The sequence below is a fragment of the Ambystoma mexicanum genome, chromosome 4p, assembly GCF_040938575.1.
Source record: "Ambystoma mexicanum isolate Mex_15411 chromosome 4p, UKY_AmexF1_1, whole genome shotgun sequence".
Classification (NCBI taxonomy): Eukaryota; Metazoa; Chordata; class Amphibia; order Caudata; family Ambystomatidae; genus Ambystoma; species Ambystoma mexicanum.
In genome coordinates this window covers 1,168,699,492-1,168,724,802 of record NC_090927.1, presented here as the reverse complement: position 1 = coordinate 1,168,724,802, position 25,311 = coordinate 1,168,699,492, and the positions used below count along the sequence as shown (strand labels likewise).

At 45.3% G+C, this 25,311-nt stretch overlaps 1 protein-coding gene across 1 annotated transcript in view; it reads left to right on the top strand.

Moving 5' to 3' along the window:
• AIG1 (androgen induced 1) overlaps positions 1-25,311 on the top strand; it is a 1,736,205-nt gene that overhangs the window by 349,124 nt on the left and 1,361,770 nt on the right. The gene's annotated exons all lie outside the window — the stretch shown is intronic.

Genomic DNA, 25,311 nt, shown 5'->3' with positions numbered 1-25,311 from the left:
AGATACCTGTTGGCATATTCTAACAGTTTATAGTTTTTTTTAATAGAAGTTTAGTTAAGATTTAAGTATAGTTTGGTTAATAGATTTTGGTTTTACGAAGATTAAATAAGCGTTTGTAAGATTTGCTGGTAATCTCTGCTTTAGAGTAATGGTGCTATCATTACATTCGAACCATCCACAATTCTTTTTTATATATGCAGTGTAGTGACCTGCATTGGTTGTGGCTCCTGCGTGGTAGATTATACCTATTGTTGTGAAGGTTTTCTTACCAAGTGATACTTGACCATGTGTGAATCCAGTCAGCTTGCAGTTGTTTTTGGTACCATCTGCATTGTAACGTAAAAGCATTAGTATTACGTATTTACCATGTGTTTGTATAAGTAAGGTGGAGCGATTATCCGAATTGCAGGTAAGACACAAAATCTACCATGGTTTGCATTTTGTACAAGTTGCTGAAATGGAATGGATTCACAATTGGGTATTGATATATATACAAAGCGTTCATTGGGGATTTGTTCTTGTGTCACATTGTTGCAGAGAGTGCATGTATGTTTGCACATATATGAACTCTGGAAGATTTCATTTATAGGTATGTTTTTGTTTTCCAGTACTTGTAGTAGGTATATTAGACATTCTTGTGGATCTTCCTGTGAGTTTATAGTGAATTTTACCATTCCAGCACAGTAGTCCAATTGTTGTCTTATTCCATAAACACTATATGTGTTATTAGGATTGTTTGTTGCATTTCTATGAAGTACTAACATTTGCAAACACAATTGGTCTGTACTGTGTAAGTATATGTTGTCAACAATTGGTGGTAATTGAAATAGAATATTAATTGCTACATTTGCGTAGCAACTTACACCAATTATATTTGAGAGTTTAAATGGACCAGGTAATTCTGTATCTGAGTGATTTTATTTGAGTTTGTCTTCCTTCTTTGACAAAGTACCTGGTTTACTTTCCCTAATTGGTTCTTTTTTGCTTGTGGTACTTGATGAATTATTAGTTTCTTTTACTCTCTTTGGAGGAGTTCCAGTGATATCCTGTTGTATTTCTGTTTGATTTAGTTTTCTTTTACAACTTTTACTTTTCGTGGAACAGGATATGTTTTTAGATGGGGGGTGTATAGTGAACAAAGTCTATTGTATTCTAAAATGCAAGGAATATCAGCGTTTACTTTACTTGCATCAAAGTTGATTAGAAATAGACTGTCAAGTGTATGTAAGCGTGATAGTGCTACGTAGCTCATGCCTTCTTTAAAGACTGTGTTACCAATGTCTATTAATGCTTTGTCTAGGGTAAGACCTTGTGATTTATGAATGGTGACTGCGTATGCAAGAGTTAGAGAAAATTGTTCTCTGCGTACATACATGTCTTTGAAGAGAAGGAATCAAGCTGTTGAGCGTCCTATCCTTTTCACTTCTGAAAGTTTGTCAAAGAGAATATTGACAAACTGAATGTTATTGTCACGTGGGTATGTTTGAAAGCCAACAACTGTACCCAGTGCTCCATTAACTAGTCCTTGGTCCACATCAACGTTACGTTTAAGCATTACTCTGCAATTTAAGTATAATTTAAATATTTTTTTCCAATCCAGCTGTGTTGGAGATTGAATTTTCTAAACTATTTAGTCTTGTTGCGGCTTGTTCACACATGGGTAGTGTCATACCATGTATGTGTAGTTTGTCTGTGGCGCTAATTTCCATTATTGGTTGCATTTCTTTTTTTAACATTGTTTCATTGAATTTGAAACAGCTTGCAAGAGTTGGCATTAAGGCCATACAATTGACATTTTTGTGGGCTAATTGTTCCATAACACCTGTAGCACATGCATTATCGCCATAAAGTGCATGAATGTGCCGGGTTTTCAATACTGATTGTGCTTCTTGAGATAGTATACCAACTCTAATACTTTTTAAGATGTTGGCATAAGTGAGATCTGCAGATTGCTGTATGTTTCGGTTAATTCTCTGTATTGGATATGTTGCCAAAGGTTGACATTTCCTATGCTGCCAACAGTTTTACGGCAGAGTTTGCGTCATAAGGTTTAAAAAATAGGATCACCTTTCACTGGTGTCAATTGAAGAAGATCTCCGAAAACAATAATGTGTTTTCCTGCAAAGAGCTCTTCGTAGTTAGTTTTTAGTACTTCTTGTAATCTGAGGTGAATCAAAGCCAACATTAGGTTGGAGACCATGCTTACTTCATCTATTAGTAGCATTTTCATTTGTTTTAATACGCTGCGTAGTTCCAATGCAGCTTCTGTAGAAAGTTTGTAATAGTCTAATTTGTTTTGGTGTTCTATTGGCAGGAGTAATAATTGGTGTAAAGTGACACTGCCTATGTTGTAGGCAGATAAACCTGTGGGGGCAGTGACAACAGCTGCCAGTTTGTTGTTTGTCAATTGTTGAAGGAAGTTACTGATGATTTTGATTAAGAATGTTTTGCCAGAACCAGCTTCACTACTGACATACAGTAGTATAGGTTTGTCATTTTGACAGGTGCATTCTTTGTTTTCATGTTGTACACCATGTGCAATTTCTTTTGTTACTTCTTGAAAAATCTACGTTGCTCATTGTTTAGTTTTGATTGTAGCATAGTTAAGTCTTCTTCATCTTCATACTGACACATGGTGTTTTCTACTTCTGTCATAGCTAATTCTGCCTCATTTGTTATTAGTGGCTCTCCCAGTGGTTCTTGGTTTCCTGTTACAGAAGGTTGACTACTGTCAGGAGTGTCCTTATCTAGTTAGGCCTGGAGTTCTTCTTCGTGTTGCTGTTCATTGTGCAACATTGTTTTGTACTGTGTAAAGTTTACATCATTTATAGTGCTTTCATTTGCTTTGAAAGCGTCTTCATATGAGTCATAATTATCTAGTATTTCTTCTTCTTTTCTCCATGGTTTAAAGAGTTGTAGCAGGGACATGTGATATAGTTCTTTATGTTGAGGAGTCTTTAATGACAATTTGATATGATTAATTCAATTTTGTTTGGTGAGTTTTACTAAGCTGCCTTCACAATTTGTCACTCTGTATTTACCTTTTTTTCATCGGGTTTTATATTATTTTTGTATGTGACGTTTTGGGCTATGTGGTATAGACACATGGTTTCCAAAGTGTTACTTCTGTTTGGGTACTATGTGTCCAGTAAATTGTTTTTTAAAATGTCTTGGCTGTTGGGATCATGTTTGGCTATTGTTTCTAAATCTTCGTATGATTTTTGAACTCTTTTTCTAGATTTAGCAGGACCAAGACTTAGCCATACTATATTTTCAGATTTTCCATACAAAGCAGTACCAGTTAAATGATCTGCTGCTTCATAGGAGCCACATTCTCTATGGGAGAGCATTTTTATGCCCAAGCTGTATAATTTCTGAGACAGTGTTTTGTCTGATGACAGGTCATTCCAAAGGTCTTGGAGCTCTGTTTTGTCTGTTTTTGTTAAGTATGTTGTAACATATTGTGCAACTGCAGTGGAATTGTCTGCAATGCACTGCACATCTATGTGTGCATCCCATAAGTGGGCAATGATTGCATTGTAATCATTGATATATTTTTCTTCTTCTGTTCTTTTTATGTAATATGTATTTTTAGGTGATTTACCTTTAACACTATGGCCCTCATTACGACCCTTGCGGAAATTGACTGACCGGACCGCAACAGCGTAAATAGCGTTTCCGCCATTGCACGAAGGAGCAAAGTGCGGCTAATTACGACCCATCGGGCACGAGCATTACGCCATGGCGGAATCCGAAAGGCTGCGATGGCGGAAATGACCCCAAAACGGCCCTTACCGCCGCCGTACGCTGCACCAGGTGCAATACCGCCACCCATCTTAGCGGTCACCGTAATGAGCGGGCACCGTAATGAGCGGGCACCGCAAATTACGGGCACCGTAAATATACGGAAACGGAAGTAAAAGCATGTGGCCGGAACGGGAAACAGCACGCCGCACAACTATAAAATCCGAATCCCAACACAACCATTAAAAATCCGACCCTGACACACATCCCAACCCGTTAGCAACCCCAGTTCAAAAAATAAATATGGGAAAGGTAGCCAAGAAAGCGTGTGATCGCAAGCGGCAGGTCCACTTCTCCCGAGAGGAACTGACCGTGCTGACCGAGACCCTGCAGGAAAATGGCGCCGTCGTCTTCTCCAGTCAAATGACCAGGACGGCCCTTGCCAACAAGAAGGCCATATGGGCCCTTGTGGCACAGCGCGTAAGTGCGGTGGGGACAACACCCCGCACGCCACAGCAATGTCGCAAGCGGTGGGACGACCTGCGGATCCGCGTACGCAGCATACTTTCTGCGAACAGGAACATCGCCACAGCTACCGGGGGGGGATCAGAGTCGCCCATCAAGTTGACCCCCTGGGAGGAGATCTGCGCCTCCACCATAGGAATGGAGAGCATAGAGGGAGTCGGAGGGATGGAGAAAGGAGTGCCGACATCCGGAGAATCAGGTAGGTTTGCCAAGAGAAACAATGCGAAATCCACAAACCACGAACATGTGCAGTACCATGTGACCCCATAGTGCAATACATACTTTGCCCTGACAGCGCCCTCTAAAAGTCAGAATGAATAAACAAATTAATCAAGATGCCATAAACAACCCCTACATGTGCAGCATGCACCCCCTAACTGCAGGCAGCCAAATGAATGCATCCTCAATCCACACGAAAATGAGACCACCTCCAAGGCCCAGTCCCATATCAGCCTCATGTACCACCCCAATGCATTTGACACGTTGCCATTCCAAATCCGACAGACCCATAACTAACGCTCGCCCCTCTTTACTCCACCACAGGGTCCGATACCAACGACGAGCTGCAGGACACCCCTACCAGCACGCCTGCAAAGAGGGCCAGGACCAACGTCCCAAGAGCCTCCACCTCAGGTGCAAGGATCAAGACACGGCAGCAGCAGGAATCAAGTGCCAGCACACTGGAGGGGACTGCAACAGGCACCCCAGCAGCCAGCAAGTCCACAACCCCAGCACCACAGGTCCCCCCAAAGAACGTATCTGATGGCACTGCCTCTGGTGGTAGCAGCACCATAGGTGACACAGCTGTCATGCCAGCATGCTCCGACACGGAAAACAGTGCTGGCGACGTAGGTACCATCCATGACCTTTCCCAATCCCCCTGCATGTTCCATCCCCTACACCATGACGAAACCACGCAGGGGCACCCTGAAGACGACGACTGGCCAACCCCCACAAGTCCTGTGCCAAGGCAACATGTGTTGAGCAGCCCCCCTGTCACACCACCGCAAATGTCCATGGCCCAGCAGAGGCAACAGTCCCTCGACCTGCTGATCGAGCAACAGCAGGAAGCGTCCACGCTACTCAAGGACCATGCAAATGAATGCGGGGGTTCCAGGGCAGCCATGGAAACATCCACCGAGACACTCAGGGCACAAATAGAGAAAAGTAGTGAGAGCCTCAGGGGAGAAATGGAGAGAAGCACCGAGAGCCTGAGAGCACAAATGGAGAGAAGCACCGAGAGCCTGAGAGCACAAATGGAGAAAAGCACCGAGAGCCTGAGGGGGGAACTGCATGCGACGTCCAAAGACGTTTGTGCTGAACTTGCTGCTGTGCGCCGTGTGCTCTCGGAGCTCTCACAAACCCTCAGAGACATGCATGGACGCGAGCAGGCAGAGACGTCATCCGTGGCAAGTTCCGTCCAGGGCAGCCCCCAACGCAGATCTGGCAGGAACCTGCGCTCCACGGGCAGGGGTGCCCCTGATACCCGTAGAGGGGGCTTGCAATAGCGTCTACCCACGGGCAGCATGCATATCTGGACACTGGTGTTGGGGGGGGAGGAAGTAGGGTGGAGGGGGTGTGTTGGGCTTCACTGGGTGGCGGGTCCATAGGGTGTATGAATCAAATCACATTAACAATACAGCACTTCATTATCATCCAATGACATGTGTGGACATTGATATTTGCGTACGAGGCCTTCATAGGCGTACAGTCCACTATGTGCCTGTACTACACACACACAGTGCCACAGGTCCCCTTTCCGTGTAATAGGCACCATGCGTGGTTGCTAGAAGCATGCATCTATGATGCTCTGTCGGATTGCACGTGCATCCTGTGCCTCATGGACTCCCTGGCGTCCCTCCACATCCCCACCCTCATCATCATCATCTTCAGGTGCATGCAGTACAGCGTCAGGGGGCATGGGCACATTCCTACGTATGCACATGTTGTGCAGCATGACACATGCCATGACCATCTTAGAAACCCTCTCATGGCTGTACATGAGTGCCCCGCCAGACCTGCTGAGGCTGCGGAAACGAGCCTTCAGTAGGCCGAATGCCTGTTCAATGACCACACGGCTACGTGAGTGGGCATGGTTGTAGTCCTCCTCATGCTGGTTCTGTGGGTTCCGGATTGGTGTAAGGAGCCATCTCTTCAGTGGATACCCGGCATCACCTGTATGGGACGAATAAAGGGTGTCAGTGGAATGATAGTGCTAAGTAGCCCCCCCCCCCTCCTGCAAGGTCATTGACGCATCAAATGGGCCACGATGTCATGCATGGAATGAGACTCACCGAGTAGCCAGGATCTGTGCCCTGCGTGTCGCTCCATGTAGCGTGGTATTCTTGTGTTCCTCAGGACCATAGAATCATGGGTAGATCCTGGAAATCTGGCACAACAATGCGTAAAGATCTTGTTGGAGTCACACACCATTTGCACATTGATTGAATGAAATTGTTTCCGGTTGCGGTACTGGACCTCCATGGCATGTGGGACAACCAATTCAACATGGGTGCAGTCGATGGCACCAATGCAACCCGGGATGCCGCCAAGTGCATGGAATCCCACCTTTGCGTTGGTAATCTCCTGGTACGTGCGTGGTAGTGTGATGTGGTCGTCGGCGTGCTTCAGGAGGGCATCGTGCACTTGGGAGAGTGTCCGTGAGAACAGTGGCTGTGAAATGCCATGCAACTGTCCCACTGTGTGCTGGTAGGTGCCTGTGGCCAGGAAGTGGAGTACAGACACCACCTTCAGTAGGGGTGGGATGGCGGTTGGGCTATCTATCATGCTCACGAGGTCAGCATGTGTCATGTCCACAATGGCGATTATGGTGTCCCGGTCCAAACGGTAGAGGGTGTGGATCTGCTCAGCAGTGAGGTTGAACGGATCAGCTCGGAGGCGTGGGATTGCGGGCCGCCTGCGTGGTGGTAGTGGCAGTGCTTGTGGGCCTTGCTGACCCTGCCTTGCCCTCCTCCTCCTCCTTCTCCTCCGTCTCCCCTGTGCGCCCGGTTGTTGTACCTGTTGTTGTTCGTCGTCTTCTTGTAGTTGTAGCACTTGCAGTGCTATCTGGTGCCCCAGGCCCAACATCGCTAGTCCTGCCGGTAGCATTTTGGAGTGGGAGTGGTTGTGGGAGGGGTTTGGGTCTGCTATATATGTGCTGTCGGCCTGTATGGCCTCCACCTGTGCTGATTGAATGAATCTGTGGCAGATGCAATCCCTTCTGGCCGAGCACGTCCCGCACGTAAGGCTGCATTTGGCCGCATGGCATCTTGGGGTTGGAATCATGTATCAAATCCCGATGGCAGTGTGATGTACTTTGACTGATTTTCATGCTATGCTCCCATTGTTACACATGCTATGATTGCAGCCGCTTACATACCTGTGAAGAGTCAGTGGTATGTAGGGCTCGATCGATGGCCGACCCTCATGCAGCACAGTATCGTACTTCACCGACGGGCGTGGCGTCCCATTTGTGATTGCAGCCAGTTAGCATTATGACACACAGCCGCACTACATTGATGTAATTGTGAATGCAAGCGTTCACAGAAGCCTTTTCGACGTAATGTTGCAAGTGAGGAATTCGAAGGCCAGGATTTTTGGTTGCGAAGTAGCGGTGAGGAGACGCCCACAGGTCTGCCTGGAAATGTAACGTTCTATTGTTGAATGTCCTTGGGACAGGGCCCATAACGAGCAAGCAATGAATGACATGAATTGAATGGGATGCGCAATAGCGTAGTGGACGATAAGGCAGGACGTTCCCAAGTCCATCTAGCTTCACGACACTACAGATCCGGCCAGGAGCACAGTGGTTTTTGCAGACTGCATTACGCACAGACGCGATGGAAGTTTCACATATTATGTGAGTGAATGTTCATGCGTTTTCATTGCGGGATGAGGGAATGATGAATGGATGCATGGACAGATGATTCCATTTAGGGTCTGCCATGTACATGTGTTTTTTGATTCAATCCCCTTCCCCTGCGCTATGTGATGCAAGGCTGCCATAGTGGGACTTACGTCTATCTGCCCTTGTCGGATCCTCCCTGTCTCGACGCGCCTTCATACACTTGTGTCTAGGCACGTTACTAATCCCATGTCATGGGTTCTATCTTGACGGACGCATGCACAGTAACCGACGTTGCCAATGGTGTATTAACCTCGATTGGTTTCGTTATGTATCGATACTGATTTAGGGGTGTGTATATTCCTTTGGAGTGGCCTAGCATGCATATGGGTGTGGATTTGGTGTGTTGAATGAAGATAGTGATGCATCATGTGTCATGTAGTGCAATCGGTTAATTTGTGTTTCATTTTGGTGACAGGTATCTCCTGCCCTATTGCAGATGCCATCTGTACGCCACTCCTCCAGATGGTTTTTACTCTCGACACCTGCAGCTTCGGGTGAATCAGTGGAGCAGCATTACGATCTTATGGGACGATCGCCAATGGGCCACATGCCCTTACGCTGTTCTGGTGGCTAGGTGCAACATTTCGGCCTTTCAGCTGGACTAGTGCCTGCCTCATGGGACGGACCTGCGGTTCTTGCCGCTTCCATGTTGCCTTTTGGAACGTTGATGTTGGCCCTGTGTGCCATGATGGTACAGGGCGTCACACAAGTGGAAGCTGGTCAATTATTGCAGATGCAGCCCTCGGTGATGATGGATGTTTTGGTGTTATTTTACAAATTGCTGTGAGGCCTTTGTCATTTGGATGTGCATTTAAATTGTATTCCGATATTTGGCGTGTTGCGTTATTCTTTGCAGGTGATGTGGCGATTTTCGATTTGTGGCGGTATGTATTGCGAGATGATCTGCATTGTGTTCCGCCTTCTGAGTTGAGTTGTGTGGTACAGTACTGGCCGCTTTTGCCTACGTAGCACAGTGTGGTCACGGATAGGGGCTGCCATTGTGACTGTTTACATGATGTGCTGTTCAGGGGCGGGGGATTGGCTTTTGGCCGACTGGTGCCTGTCAGCCAGGTCGATTGATGGTATGATGGGATGTTCAGAATGTGGCTGGTCACAGGTGCCTGTGTTTGCGTGCGTTTGTTGGAGGGGGACTGGGGTCATGTCCATTGGAATAGCTTCTGTATTCATGCCATCTGTGCCCTGCAGCTCCCATCGGCCCCTCTTGGGATGTGCCTGGCTGCTCAGTCACTCTGCCAACTTGTGTGGTACATGCTTCTGCTGATGGTTGGTTTGTTTACTGGCAAGAGTACAGGTCTGGTGCAATCCCCCTCAGGATGCTGTTTTGGATGTTGCCTTGCGCTGGTGGCAAGCGATGGGGGACTACTGTTGTTTTGTGTCATGTGTTCTTGATTTCCATTTTGATGTCTTGTACCTTCACATGCCTGTGCTGCATCAGTACGGCTATGGTGAAATGCCGTACATGGATGCCCACTCACGGGGCGCTTCGAACACCTGCATGCATTTCTACGTTGGCATGCATGGGTGAATTGTAGATTTCACTGGTTGCATGGTGTGAGTACATTGCGCCTGCCAGGAGTTGTGCAATGTGGCCAGGGAGTGGAGTACAGGCACTCAGTGGGCCATTTACGGTTGGTTCACGATGCCGTATTTCTAGCCATGGCGGAATGGTCCATTCCGCCATGCCTGATGGCGTTAGGTACATGTCCGCTAGGGTCGGAATTGCCGTACCGTTGCACCATGGTGGTGTTTGCGGTTTGGCATGGTGCGCGCGCGCGTGCTTAGTGCAGTTAGCGTTGGCGTTCACTACGGTGTCGCTAATGGCTTCGTACTTTGCGGTGACGGGTCATAGTCGCACCGAGCGCTTTTCGATGGCGGTATTGCATTTCCGCCATCGTTTTCCCCTTTCCGCCAGGGTCGTAATGAGGGCCTATGTCTAACTGAAGACATGAAGTTGTTCACTTGACCTGTTTTTGTAACCGGCATAGGGAAACCAAAGCAGCATTTGGTGTAGTATTTCCCTTTGTTTTTGTATTTGCAACGACAATATTTGCCACAATTGTTTCTTTGAAATTGTAAAACTTGTGCATGAAGATCACTATTTGTTGCTTCTGATGGAACTTCACAAGTGACATATTTTTCAATTAACTGTAAAACAGTGGCATCACTGTCTTGACCAAATTTAGGAGCATCTTTAATCCATAAAAGCATTTGGATATGTGGTGCTCCTCAGGCTTGGTATTCTTTTCTTCAAAAGAAGTGTTGCACTTCCCCGATGGGGAGGAACAGTTTTATTACAAATAAAGTGTAGCATAGCAATGAAGCGATGGTGAAAATATCTTGAAACATTAACAGGATCTAGAGAACAAAGTTCTCCAGGTGTTAGTATATCTATGTCTGTTTTGTTTTTGTTTGATATGCGTAGGAAATCATGTAAATCTTCACATGCATATTCAGCACAACTTAAAGGATAGTTCCGGGACTTTTTTTTTATTGTCCCTACGGGTCGGCCATGTGTTTGTAAGCATAAATCGGTAGATCGTAGGAAACTTTCCTATGGACCTTACCCGACTTTTCGCCCATTATCGCACTCGAAATCAGCCTCCATTTTGTGATAATCCTATCATTCCGCCGCATCGACCTGGCTCACCTGCCTTTGCGGCACTAAATCAAATCCCCCGCCCCTGAAACAGACTTTATCAAAACATTGATATTCCCCGCCTCTATCCGTGACGTGACTGAGCTGCGTAGGCAAACGCGCCCAGGCGTCTTCTACGCGACTCCACACAGACCCCGGAAATCAACACAGATCAGCTCACAATACAGCGCACCACAATTCGGAATATGAAACTGTACTTTGAAATCAAACCGCAAGATTGTAAATGTGGTAAAGTACATTTATTTGACATCAAATGTTTAGAGAATATTCAGCGATTTGCATTTTTATTTGCTCATGTTCCAAAAAGTTCGTATTGAGGAACGCGATGGTCCTTTGCTGTACACAGGGTCTTAGAGCATCTCACAATACAGCACCACAATTCGGAATGTGAAACCGTGGTTTAAAAGCAAACGGCAAGATTGTACATTTGGCAAAGTACGTTTATTGGACATCAAATGTTTAGAGAATATTCAGCGATTTGCATTTTTATTTGCTCATGTTCCAAAAAGTTCGTATTGAGGAACGCGATGGTCCTTTGCTGTACACAGGGTCTTAGAGCATCTCACAATACATCACCACAATTCGGAATGTGAAACCGTGGTTTAAAAGCAAACGGCAAGATTGTACATTTGGCAAAGTACGTTTATTGGACATCAAATGTTTAGAGAATATTCAGCGATTTGCATTTTTCTTTGCTCTCGATCCAAATTAGTTCGTCTTTAGGGAAGCGATGTTCGTGTGCAGTACACAGGGTGTTGGTTTACGATAAAAATAAGCTCTTCTGTCGCACTGATAATCGCATGGCTGTTCCAACAACGAGGCACTAGGCCACCACAACGGTAGGTATGTTGCATCTAACCGTTAGTACCGCGTAAGGGCATACTTGTACTTGGCGATCGTCCCATAAAATGGTCAGGGTGGTAACGTTGTTCACGCGGAGAAGCAACTGGCGGCTGTAGAAGCCGTCCGCCGGTGTCTGGTACTCGTGACACAGACAGTAGTGAATGATGTACCTAAAAACATAAAAAATGAAATTAGTCTCACCATCAGATCCTTATTAAAATTATTCATTTCATAGCGAGGACAGCGCTACTGGGTGTACACAAGTGTTTAAAGGCGTGGCGAGGCATGGAGGGGGGGGGAGTGGAGTACAAGGTAAGTAGCATAAAATAATAAATAAATAGGGCCAGCTGGTGGCAAGTGCAAGGTAAGTGCAGAACAAGTGCTGGGAAGGGGGGGCTGTAGGATACTGAGACAGTCCCCCAGTGCAGGGGTTGACAGGGAGGCAGTGCAGGTGGAGAGTGGAAGGGCCCAGGACCGAGGTCGCAGACAGTGGACCAGTTGTAGCAGGGGAGAGGGAGAGAGAAAGCAGAAGCAAAGAGGAAGGTTTTGAGGTGCTTCAGTAAAAGCAGATGGTTCTCCTCCAGATAGTGCGCGGTAGAAAACACTATGCCACATAGAACGAACAAGTACAACTGAACCCGTCTTTAAAGCCACTGTATAGTAATGAAATTGCGGTATAAACTCATCAAAAGTTACTTACATTATATTTGCATTTTCCATTGTGTCTCTGTGTAGGGCAGACCCGAAACACCACTCCTTCTTTGCCGACGTTACTTCTTCTAATGAACGTGGCTCATCGTTTCGTTTCTGAAATTTTATTCATTATCTTTTCTTAGTCTTTCAGGATGGTCCCGGCCTGTCAAGGTCAAATCACAATAGAACCTTATATTGGGTCGTGGGCCGTTCCGCCACCCGAGCAAAACATCAAAGCAGCTGACCTTCACTTTGAGCGAGCACACATTTCTAGTTAGCTCCAGTTAGTGTAAGGGCATCTTGTCTGCGTGCCTTTTTTTTTATTGTCCCTATGGGTCGGCCATGTGTTTGTAATACGGAAACATTCTATAATTTTTGTAAAAATGATTTATATTACTGTTTGGTTTAATTGCAATGGGCCTGCAACATGAGGAGACTCGAGAGAACAGACAATCGAATTACAATCATTTAAACCGTGATGTGTATTTCTCAATGAGCTCTGCTTTAGGTGGACATGGAACAGAGGCAATGTTGGGTGGCAATGCAGTTGTCCCCTGCATAGGTTCGTTCACCACTCCATGTATGTGCCTATCGAGGACATCTACGATAAGTCTCTCAATAAACTCATATTGCATATCCTCAAACACTGGTTTGATCACCCATTGTTTACTTCTTTTAGTGAAGGCCTTATTGTAGCGAAGCGTCCCTAAAGTTCCGGTCGTCCTACTTTGTTGACGGCCAACATTATGGTTATGTGCCAAGACCGCTAGAAGAGTCCGATTTATCATGCCTTCCATGCCAAAATGCAATCTTTTGGGCCTGTACTTTAGGCACATATTGTGGAACACCTCCAAATCTCCTGTGTGGCAGAATTCCGTGAGTCCCCTCAAATCTCTTGTTATAGTTTTATCAAATACAATCTTTTCAATGGCCTTGTGAGTGGGTGATGAAGGAATCAACCACTTCTTCTTCCGTGCCTCCTCTGTGGACAAATGGCCATGTTCACATTTGTGGAAATGCTCATTTGTCGACCATCGATGTACGTTGCTACAGTGCAACATTACTGACCGCCATTTTTCCAGTAGAATTTCCAACGACCCTTCACATGTTTTTGAGCTCCACCAAAGATGGTTGCTGATTGACTTGGACCACTGTGAAATACCTTGCATATCTTTTTTTTTTCCTGCAGCCGACAATTTTTTATTGATTGATTTTGCAAGATGCCAAACGTCAAATTGGTGATTTATATTTTTGTACTGTTCTCTCATTGTCTTGGCAATTGAAACGTGTCTGTCCGTGGCTATCAGGTCGATCACCATTCCCCGCGATTGTAGTTCTTGCAATGATGCTACAAAGCCAACTTTCTCCATGGCCACTGAGGATGTACTTTGTGACACCTGCACGACCACCGAACTCACAATTTTCTTACTTTCCATGTCCTGAAAGTGGTAGGTGCAGTACTTGGCTGAAAATCCTGGACTGTCGCATTGTCCATCACCGGCTAGCCTGAAGCGTTTGCCCGCGAATGTACTTTCCATTGACATTTTTTCCATTCTCCAAGCTTCGCTGATGGCTGGAAATAGATAATCGGTTTGGTATTTGTAGAACTGACTTTTCGCAATGAAATGGATTCCCACAAACTGAAAGAAATACTGTAACTTTTTAAAACTTGAACCACTAAAAAGTGCGGCCGCTGCACAAAGTAGATTGCCTGCTGGCAGTTGCCCCAGCATGGGTTGTGCAGACCATGCGAACGGATGATATTGTGTAGAGGTGGCATGTATTTTAAGGTTAGTGCCTCGAATTGCACGAGTCACATTAATCAATGGCTCCCCACATACTTCCCCACCAACCCAATGCCCACATTTCATCATCATAATAATATCCATCAAACAGCTATCGAATACAATGAATTTGGCCTCTTTCCTTATACTGTCACTCTGCATCCCAGCTGGTTCGGCCTGTAACGTTGAGGACATGTCACTCGCATGAAAGGTACAATCTCTGATATCGTCTTCCGCTATGCTGAGTGATATTGATGGTGTTTCATTGTCGTCCACTTCATTCTCTTCCATTGCAACATCTGTTCCTTGTCCGGAGATGGGAGAAAAAAACAATGTCTTCAACTTTTGCGTGCTCTTATTTTTTGCGGGTGTGGATTCTGTGAATTGATCTACGACTGCATCCAAACTACCAGGAGGACATTCACTATCAATGGCTGGTGGTGGTATAGCTCCGTTGTCAATCACTTCATATTCTTCCCATTGGCACGATGCATCTCCAGTCTCAAGTCCCTGCCAAAAGGTTTGACAAGCAACATCTCTCGTTCGCTTCACTGTCTGTGTAGATCTAGTTCTTACACCCACTCGCAACTAGAGGACAGATTAGAAAAGGGATGTTCAGTTTAAACACAACTTACAGTATTGAACTATTGACAGTGAAAGACAACATAATATAGTGAACAGGACACTAACCTTCTTTTGCTTTCTTTTCTTTGAAACTTTCTTTCCTCGAACTTCAACATCTGGACGCTGTTGCTCCGACTCGTGTGTGCATGTCTCCACTTCCTCTCGCGCTGCAACGACTATACTTTCATGATAAGCACATCCATCACTCACTGAGGCTCCATCGACTCGCTGAAACATAGAACTTTCATTAGTATGTATAATAATATTGAAAACACAAAATGTACTTGGGGACCAATACCCATACGTACATCTCAATAGCAAAACACGAATGAACGCATTGTGTAGAACATTCAAACGACAATAGTTCACGCATTGTTGATCTAGTTAGATTGAACTGTCAAGATCCATACCTCGGGCTCCGCATAGACTTCCATTGATGATATTATTGAAGATGACGCTTCAGCAACTCCCTGAAACACAGTAATTGCATTAGTATGGTTTTCTATTTTGTTTAAAAGAACATAAACTTTCTGCAGGCGTCAACGGCTCATCTAAATAGACCTGCACAAATGATCAGTTGTCTAAAATAAATAATGGATATCCAAATATGATTCGATTTGCTCCATCGTTGGAAGTGTCACCACCCAGAGATCTGCATCAACTACTAGGGGTGATGTTCTTGTTGAAGAAGCTCCGTCAGCTCCCTGAAACATAGTACTTGCGTTAATAAAGAAGGAAGTATAGCGGATGTAATCACGTCATTTGATCTCGCATGATTGATCTGTCAGTATCCATACCTCGAAATGCATAAGAACATCAAGGGACGCTGTAACTGCGGTGCACACTTCTGCAAGCTGTTGCGCCGACCCGTAACTGCATGCTCCCCCTTCCTCTTGGACTAATGCTCCATCGACTCCCTGAAACATAGGACTTTCATTAGTAATGAACACAATATTGAAAAAAGAAGACACATAGGAGGGCGACGACAGAAGGACATACCAATGGCTAAAAACGAAAGAAACATTGTGTGTAACAATCACGCTACAAGAATGCAAGATCTGATGATCTCCATCGATGGAACTGTCCGGAAACGTACCTCGAGCATCTGAGTGACATCTACGGTTGTCGTCAATGCGTTGGACTCCTCAGCATCTCCCTGAAAGACAGTACTTGCATTATTTTGGATAACAATAATTATAACTGAAAACAAAGACTAGAGGACGAGTACTGTGGTGTACCATTAGGTAAAATAATTACACGATCAATTAAAACTATTGATTTACATGCCTAAAACAAGTCAGTGTCAGAATAGCTAAGTAAGATTACCCGATAGGCGCTTGAAGTGGCTGATGACTGCAATAACGACACGGATGGAGAATCTTCAGCCTTCATATTGAGTGGATACATAAATGGGGAAATTATTGTTAGCTAATGCTACACACTACCGCAATGCCGAGAGATAAATACGTAAACTTGACTCACCAGTGGAGGGATGTGGACGAATAGAGTGGGAATAGCGGTTGAGAGCAATTTTCGCCTCGCTCGCGGTGTTTTCGTCCTTATTAGCAATGATGTGGAGTACATGTCTGGGCTAAAGTGCCTGCTGCAGATGCGGTATCGATCACCCCTCTTGTCCGCGAAGACTTCTAGGACTCTACTTTCTATCTCAGAGGCTGGATATCCGCAATATCGGACCCATTCTCTTATCTGATCTATTGTCTTAGGGAAAACATGCATTATAGTACCTTCAGATTTGTTATGGGTCTTCGAAGGGCAACCGCCAATGGAACAGGCAGGCATTATGGAAAGTTCTGAAAAGTAAAGATCAACAATTCTCTATGAATACCAATGTGTTAAAACATTAAATGACACATAAAAGGTTCAATGCAAGGTCCGTTTTGGTTCTTGGAACTATACATGTTATTCACATGCGGATAAGTATTTCAATAACTTTCAAAAAATAGAAAAAGTAATTTGACTAAACTCAGAACATGTGACTAGTTCCTTGCATGTACTGTCGTGAACGAAAAGAAAACATGGATGCAATTTGATGACTACTAGCAAATAGATATAAATTAAAAAATTGGACGCAAAATGATTATGGTACATGGACTTACCTTGACGAACAAACAGTTAGATGCAGGGATCAGAGTAGTTTCTTGTCGTAGAACAGGGAGCAGTTCACAGGTTGCAAACTGACGAGTTTGCTCAAAGTGGTCACGGAAGTTCACAGAGACGAAGAGCAGATAACCAGCACCTTCACGGGTTGACTAGCAAAGCGCAAAGAAGTTCTCATTAGAAATATGAAGTGGGTTATAAAGAATTCGAAACAGGGGTGTGTTTGTGAATGAATGACGTGTATATGTCGTGGCATTATGCGGTCTGCAGGGGGCCGTCCAGCGTGAGGGGGGATGCTTGGCAGGAGACACGGGGTCTGGAGGTAGACATGGGAACAACAACCCATGCTCTATAGACCACTTTGAAGTGTACATGGTCTTTGGCACCTCTTGGCCTTTATCGCTCCCTGACAGCTCCACTTGCCAGCACAAGTACCCCGGTGCGAACTGCCTTTGATAGGGCGGGGGGTGGATCGGGGCGGTGGTCGTGCAGACAAGACACAGGAAGACTCGTGAATGGAGACACACTTATGTGGATTGCAGGGGGCCGTCCAGCGTGAGGGGGGATGCTTGGCAGGAGACACGGGGTCTGGAGGTAGACATGGGAACAACAACCCATGCTCTATAGACCACTTTGAAGTGTACATGGTCTTTGGCACCTCTTGGCCTTTATCGCTCCCTGACAGCTCCACTTGCCAGCACAAGTACCCCGGTGCGAACTGCCTTTGATAGGGCGGGGGGTGGATCGGGGCGGTGGTCGTGCAGACAAGACCCGTTTGCCGCAGGGCCTCACCAAGGAGAGGCCATCTAACTGAATGTAAGAGGATGGCTGCAGGATCTACTACATGGAATGCAGGGGGGTGAGTTTATAAATACCTCACCCTCCCAGGAGAATATACACTAGATTCATTTAAAAAATCAAAACAACCATTGTTAAAATATATATTGGGCTTTATTTTAGATTTTAATTAAACATAAATAATAAACATTACACATTGTAAAGTTGAGGTTGCAGCACATCGAGGGAAAATCCGCGGTATTGTCCACTGTCACTGGGGAAATGTTGTCTAATGGCAAGTACCGCACAGGCAGGTATTACTCTCCGAACGCGGTGTCCGAGCCTCCCGTGAAGCCACCAAGTGAAGCAACGATAGGCCACCAGCCTGTACCACCTGTGAAAAAAAAAGATGCAAACTGTATTAAACTGACCAAACTTTCTTATCAATGTCGATTCAGGTAACACATGTCATTTTTCTTAGAAAAAAATTATATCTAGAAAATGCACTATATGGAACAAATTTACATGCGTTCGAATGATATGTAAATGTAATTTTATATGTGGGAGACGACCATGAAATAGTGGTGGCATCACTGACATCACAAACAGAGTATACTTACTCGTTACTCGGATTACGCGGACGAACAGTGCCGCGAAGTTCGTGCATAAGCACCATCATCATCCTCAACACGGTCCGTGAGAGGCAGGCTTCCCTGAACTCTGGCAGCTCGGTGATGCATTGCGGACTTTGCTCGCCTTCCTGCAGACTTTGCTCGCTTTCCGAAATGTAGGCCAAGCACCCGGAATTTTCACGGCAGCAGCAGTTCTCCTCCTCAGTTGGCATTAGCTCGCACCGATTGCACGTGCACCAGGTGGAGACGCCGTCCATGCGACATGGTCCAGGCTCTTCATCCGTTGACTGGTCCTCCCAACTGCCGTCCGAATCCCCATCGTTTTCGCGTGCTTGACTTTCCAGTAGTTCTTCCTCGGTGTACTCGGGCTCGTACATATACGGCATTATTGTGGCCATTGTGCGGTAAAGATAGTAAAATAATTTACAGAGATGGTACAGGTGTTCACACGGGCTACAAGCGGCGAAGGTAGCTGACCAGAGCACTGAAACGAGTCACAGAATACTCAAAGTAACACAGAGAGAGGAATGGAATCGAAAATCTGCTGCTGTGTGTTGTGAAACGGTCTGTTTATACTTATTGGGGAAAGAGGCGTCCTGCCATTTCCATGGCAACACGTCAATAGCTGAGGCGCAGCGATTGTTGACACGAGACGTGCTTGAAATGGGCAGTACGCGTCTGCTGATGTCAGGCTCAGGGGCGGGGTATTTGATTTAGTGCCGCAAAGGCAGGTGAGCCAGGTCGATGCGGCGGAATGATAGGATTATCACAAAATGGAGGCTGATTTCGAGTGCGATAATGGGCGAAAAGTCGGGTAAGGTCCATAGGAAAGTTTCCTACGATCTACCGATTTATGCTTACAAACACATGGCCGACCCGTAGGGACAATAAAAAAAAAGTCCCGGAACTATCCTTTAATGTAAGAAACCAAATGGGTGGGCCAAGGTTTCTTATCATACAACGTACATCTCCATGACGTCGAAACCAGTACTCTTTAGTACCACACATATTTGCTAATAGATTTGTAATATTTGATTGTAAAACCTCCTCTTTGTGTTACACTTTTTGTAATAATTGTGTAGCTGACATATTTTGAAAGTGGGATCCTGATTTTAATGTGTGTGAAACTCCGTAACAAAGTTGCTAGTTCACTTTCAAAGAGTAGGTGGAATATGTATTCCACATTTTGTCTAAATCTGGGATCTTCAGTATACATCCGTAATGACCGGTATTCTGATGCTGTTATTTGAATAGGCCTATCATCGTACCTTTCTCCTTTGCCAGTAGGAAAGAGTAGAGGAAAAGCACTTGCTTCCATACTTTTTTCCCATATGCTGATTGGTGATCCTTTTGTTTGAAGCATTTGGTACATTTCTAGTGCATCTTCTACAGTGTCATTAGAGTGCAATGGGTGAATTGTATAATGGTCTAAAGTATTGGATATTGTAGCAGGATCTAGGAGCTCAAATTGACCAGCTTCTTGTGTCTTCAATATTAATTTCTTTGTAGTATTCATTATTGTCTTTTAGATATTGCAAAGCTTGTCTAACTTTATGTAAATCTACCAGTTGTTGCCAAATTCTTTTGTCTTTTGTAGGTACACCATTTACTAAGATAATTAACGATTGCTCCATTGGACGTTGCACTCCTAGAGTGTGCACATTTTATTTTAGATCTAATGGTAAATACACTACTTTTTCCCGAATACCTTTCACTAATTCAGAGGGAGGTAATTTTGCTGTTTTTGGTTGAAGCCGTATTATTGCTTGAAATGGGTGCACTGTTTGAATTATGATGCTCTCATATACATTTTTGAGTTGTTGTGGGGGTTTTGGTAGTGGAAATAATTCCAAATTATTTGTGATAGCACGTGACTGAGTTTGATTGTTGTCAAGTTTTGTAGTGCAGTAATTGCAAAGTATTAAGGGGTCAGTTATTTCGTATTTGTTTTCTGATATAATGTAGAGAGCTAATTCAAACCATTTAGAATCTTCATTGTCTTCTATTTTGTATGTTAGGTCTACAGTTTTTGTGTTACTTTTATAAAAAGTTCTACGGCAACATACACACACATGGTTTGGTACTTCAGCAGATGTAGTTTCAAATTTCAGTATTTCTTTTTTGTATGTGTGTAGAAGAAGGTTGCCATGCATAGAATTGTTGCTAATTTGCTTTAAAGCTATTTCATTCTGTAAGAGGTCTTTTGCTGTACCATGTAGAAGAATGTTATTTAAATTGGCTAGTGCTAAAGCAGGACTTTTAGCTTAGTACAGTTTATAGACTAGATTTCTTATAGTTGAATGATGTGTTGATATAATTTTGATATAATGGAAGGTGTTTTTGCAAGTAGGTCCTGAAATGCAGGCCAATGAATGTCCTTGTAGTCCTGTGTACTTGCGCAATGGACAGGTATCCATATTTTGCAGTAGTTTAATTTAGATTTTGTCTTTGTCTTTCACAAATTGATTGAGGAATTGGCGTAAAGTCTTTAAAGATTTTTTGGGAATGTTACACATTGACGTGCATGGCCATTTGTATACTAGACGTTCTGATTCAGTTGAATGGAGAGGTAATTCTAAGTTTTCTGGGGATATTTTTGTAAGCAGTATTTCATGTTCCATTATGGTATTATTAACTTTTTCATAACCTCGTCCACTGCTATGTATGGCAATTGTATTTGTTTGCTTTTGTTTGTATGCTTCTTCCTTAAAGTATGGTTCTGTGCTCGTAGTGTGACTCCATTCACCTCCACAGATACTTGAGAAGTCTTTTTTTGTAAGTTAGTCATTAGTTTTGTTAGTGGTTTCATTTTGTTAACACTAAAATAAATAACTTTCTTTTGAGAAGGATTGCACTGTCTATCAACGCTTCTCAAATTAATTTTCTTTTTTTTTAATTTGGTTTTATTGAGTTTTTATAAACGTGACATGAATAAAACAGTGCTACATCATTTGAAAAAAGAAAAAAACAAAAGATCAATGTTCACAACTTTTCATCCCCCCTCCCCCACACCATGATATATTGATTAGCGATGTCAGCAGGGTTCAGCGTGTCCTTTCACGAGGTTTATACTCACAAGTACAAGGTGGCCCCCCCTACGGGGGGTAGCTCAAACCGCCAGGGCCAGGCTGAAGGAGGAATGTCCCACATTTTAACAGGGCCCCATAGGGCCTAGTGGAGGTGTCGAGAAGACAGTGTCCAGATCTAAAAGACTTTCCAGGGCTCGTCGTAGACTATGAGGCCGTTTTCCCATATTTGTCGAAGAATGGGAGCCACAGGCCTTCGATGTTGGACTTGGATTCGTCTATCAAGTGGGTCAGGAATTCCATATCATAAATCGCCCGTACTTTAGAAATCCATTCCCCCTCCCCCGGAGGTCGGGGTGACTTCCACCTTTGGGCCCAACAACATCTGGCCGCTACTGCATGACGTGTAGCATGTGGTCGTGTTTCACCTTCGGACCCCCCTCCACTTCAATGCCAAACAGTATTAGCCAGGGGGATAGGGTCCTATCCATTCCATCTACCTCTTTTATCCAAGAGAGGACTTCTCGCCAGTAGGTTTGTGCCGTGTGGCATTTCCACCACATATGTACATAGTCCCCTATTTCTGTGTGGCATTTCCAACAATGGGGATCATAACCCGCTCTCATTCTAGCTATTCTTTGCGCAGGGTAGTGCCATCTATGGATCAGCTTTAGAGCCTGGTGTCGGTACTGGGGGGCGGCTGTGGAGCTGCTGGCCTGCCTACATATCTTGGTCCACCTTTTCTTCGTTATGGGAGTGCCTAGGTCCTACTCCCACTGTGTCTGGGAAGGTGGGGGGTCTCGCGGGATGGAGAACAGCAAAAAGCCGTAGAGCCGTGATATAGCCCCCTTCGTCCCCTTGTGTGTAATAAAAAAATTCTCAAAATCTGTTAGCTCCCTCCTGAGAGTGTCTCCCCATCTACCTTCGGTCAAGGCACCCTTTAGTTGTAGGTATCGAAAGGGGGAGAGATTGGGAAGGCCGAGGGCATCCTTCAGATCCTCCAAGGATATGAACGCCCCATCCGTCCAGAGCTGACCAGCTCTACAAAGACCTGCCTCGTACCACTGCTGGAAGGCCAGTGGCTCATTGATACCCTCCCAGAGTGGGGGAGCCCATATGGAACTCAGGGGCGAAGGCTACGTTGTGAGCCACCTAAGATAGTCCCCTCCCTTCCATATAGTCCATATCACCCCTAGAACTGGGTGTCTCAATACCCTTTTTGGAATCCTAACCTTCGGGACCCAGAGCCATTCATCTAGTGTGACCAGGGAAAAGAGCAGATTGTCCAGTTCTACCCACTGTTTCTTAGGGCCCATTGTCAAGTGATCTACTAGGACTCGCAACTGGGAGGCTTTATAGTATGTGTCCAGGTCAGGGAAGTTAACACCGCCCTCGTCTTTGGGCCTTATCAGGGTATCTTATGCAATTCTGTGGGATTTTCCCGCCCAAAGGTAGCGGAGGAGAGTGCTCTTGATCTCTAGGAGGAATGACTTCGGGATCTGAGTCGGCAGCATTTGGAATAGGTATAAATATTTGGGGAGACTAACCATTTTGATGGAATTAAGGCGCGCCATCCACGAGAGGCCAGATTTAGACCAGCGTTCCAAGTCTCTCTTGACTGCCAACCAAAGGGGAGGGTAATTTGCAGCAAAAAGATCGGCCAGATCCGAGGGTATTTGGATCCCAAGGTGGCAGAATCCCTCTGGTTGCCTACAGAGCGGAAGGCCCTCAATGTATTGTTTCTCTTTGTCGTTAAGTTGGCCTACTGGGAACGCCACTGATTTATCTAGGTTTATCTTGTAACCTGCGAGGGACCCATATTGTTCTAAGCTATCTAGTACCTCGGGAACTGATTGGGAGGGGTTGGAGAGATAGAGCAGGACATCGTCCGCGAAGAGGAATATTGTACAGTTGGCTTTCCCCATATTAACACCCTGGATTTTATCGTTTCCCCTGATGGCTACGGCCCAAGGCTCCATTAGGGACAGAAGAAGTGCGCCCTTCACCCTAACTCCCTTTGAACTTAGTATGTGTAGGGTTTTTCCCCTGTCTATGCATCACAAAACCGACTTGATATGGGTGGATCAATCGAGGGAGATATTTTTCTAAGCGGGTTGAAAGGATCCTGGTAAAGATCTTTGCGTCCGTATTTAGTAGCGAGATGGGCCTATACGAGCCACACTCCGCTGGGTCCTTACGGGCTTAGGGATCACCGTGATTATGGCCTGCAGGAATGTCGGCGGGATAGTGTCTGAAGATTTAATGTGGTTAAAGAGTTTGTTGAGCGGCTGTATCAACACTGATTGGTACTGTTTGTAGAAATCAGCCATGTAGCCATCTCCCCGCAGGGTTTTGCCCACCTTCAGTTTCTTAATGGCCTCTTCCCCGGTTATCTCTTTTTCCAGTGTTTCCCTCTCAAGATCCGTAAGTCTTGGGAGATGGTGGTCCTTCAGGTAGCATTTTATGCTATCCAAAGACTCGCCTTCCTGTTTGGTATAGAGTGCCTTGTAGAAGTTTGCGAAGGCTTTGGCTATAGGCCCTGTTTTTGTTTGGATACTACCAGTGTCATCTCTGATCTTCTCTATTCTCCTACCCGCTCTGTTTCCCCTCAACCTGTGTGCCAAGAGGGTACCGGCCCTATCTCCCTTTTCGTAGTATCTCTGTTTCATGTACCTCATTTTTTTTACCACCTCCCCAATTAGAGTCGCATGCAGGACTTGCCTCTTGTCCCTCATTTCACTCAGAAGGCTTTCGCGGTCTGTGTTATCGTTCGTGAGCTGGGCCCTCTGGGCCCGCAGGTCGTCACGGAGTTTGGACTCTATTAGTGCTCTCTCTCGTTTTTAGGCCGAATCCTCAGCAATTAGGAGGCCCCTGAAGGTGGCCTTAGCTGCCTCCCAGACGGTGGCCATTGGAATTTCCCCGGTGTCATTTGTCGTGAAGTAATTTTCCATCTCTTTCTTCAGGAACTCTTTAAAGACCTGATCTCTCATGAGGGTTTCGTTACAGCGCCATCTATACGTTTTTGGGGTGTCCTGTAGTCGCCACTCCATGACAAGGAGTTCATGATCCGACCAGGTCACCGATTCGACCATAGAGTTTCCAACCTCCCCCCCTCCTTCTTCTGAGATCAACAATAAGTCAATTCTGGTGTATATTTGATGGGGAGGGGAGAAGAATGTGTAGCCCCCAGGGGTAGGATTACATTTCTGCCAAACATCAACCCAGTAGTATTCCCGGAAGAGGTCTCTCAATGCTAGATTATCCCTGGTGGGGGCTTTTGGCAAGACCCCTCTGACCAACCACCAATCAAGATGTGGATCTGAAATAAGGTTGAAGTCCCCCCCAGAATCATGGCTCCCTCCGCCCAGTTATCCATGACTTCAAGGATTTTGTGGAGGAAATTTATTTGGCCCGTATTTGGTGCGTACAGGGTGGCTAACGTAACCCTCATGCCCTGGGACAGGCCCTTGATCCCCAGAAATCTACCCCCAAAGCCCCTTTTCGTCTCTACATCGGTGAGATGGAATGATTTACTCAAGAGAATACCCACCCCCTCCTTCTTGGAAGACTTGTGCGAGGCCCAGAAGTTCCTACCAATATCCTTCCGCTTTATCTCTGATTCAGCCCCCCTCCTATAGTGTGTTTCCTGCAAGAAGAGGACCAGCAGCTTCTGTTTGCGAAACATGTTACTTGTAAGGGACCTCTTGTTGTGTGAGTTTAGTCCCTTGACGTTGAGCGTACCAACCCTCCCCTCAGCCATGATCGTCGCTGTCTTTAACCTGTGAAGTTTCAATAAGTTCCCCCCGCTTCATCAATTGAATTGAGTCCCCTTGCCATGGTGTGGTGTCCCCGTTTCCTATATCCCTCCCCCACCCCTTTCCTTCTACCCCATCTCCCTTACCCATTGTGTAAGGCGTTCGCCTTCCTTGCCCGACAAGCATCAGGATTGGTCAACGAACCA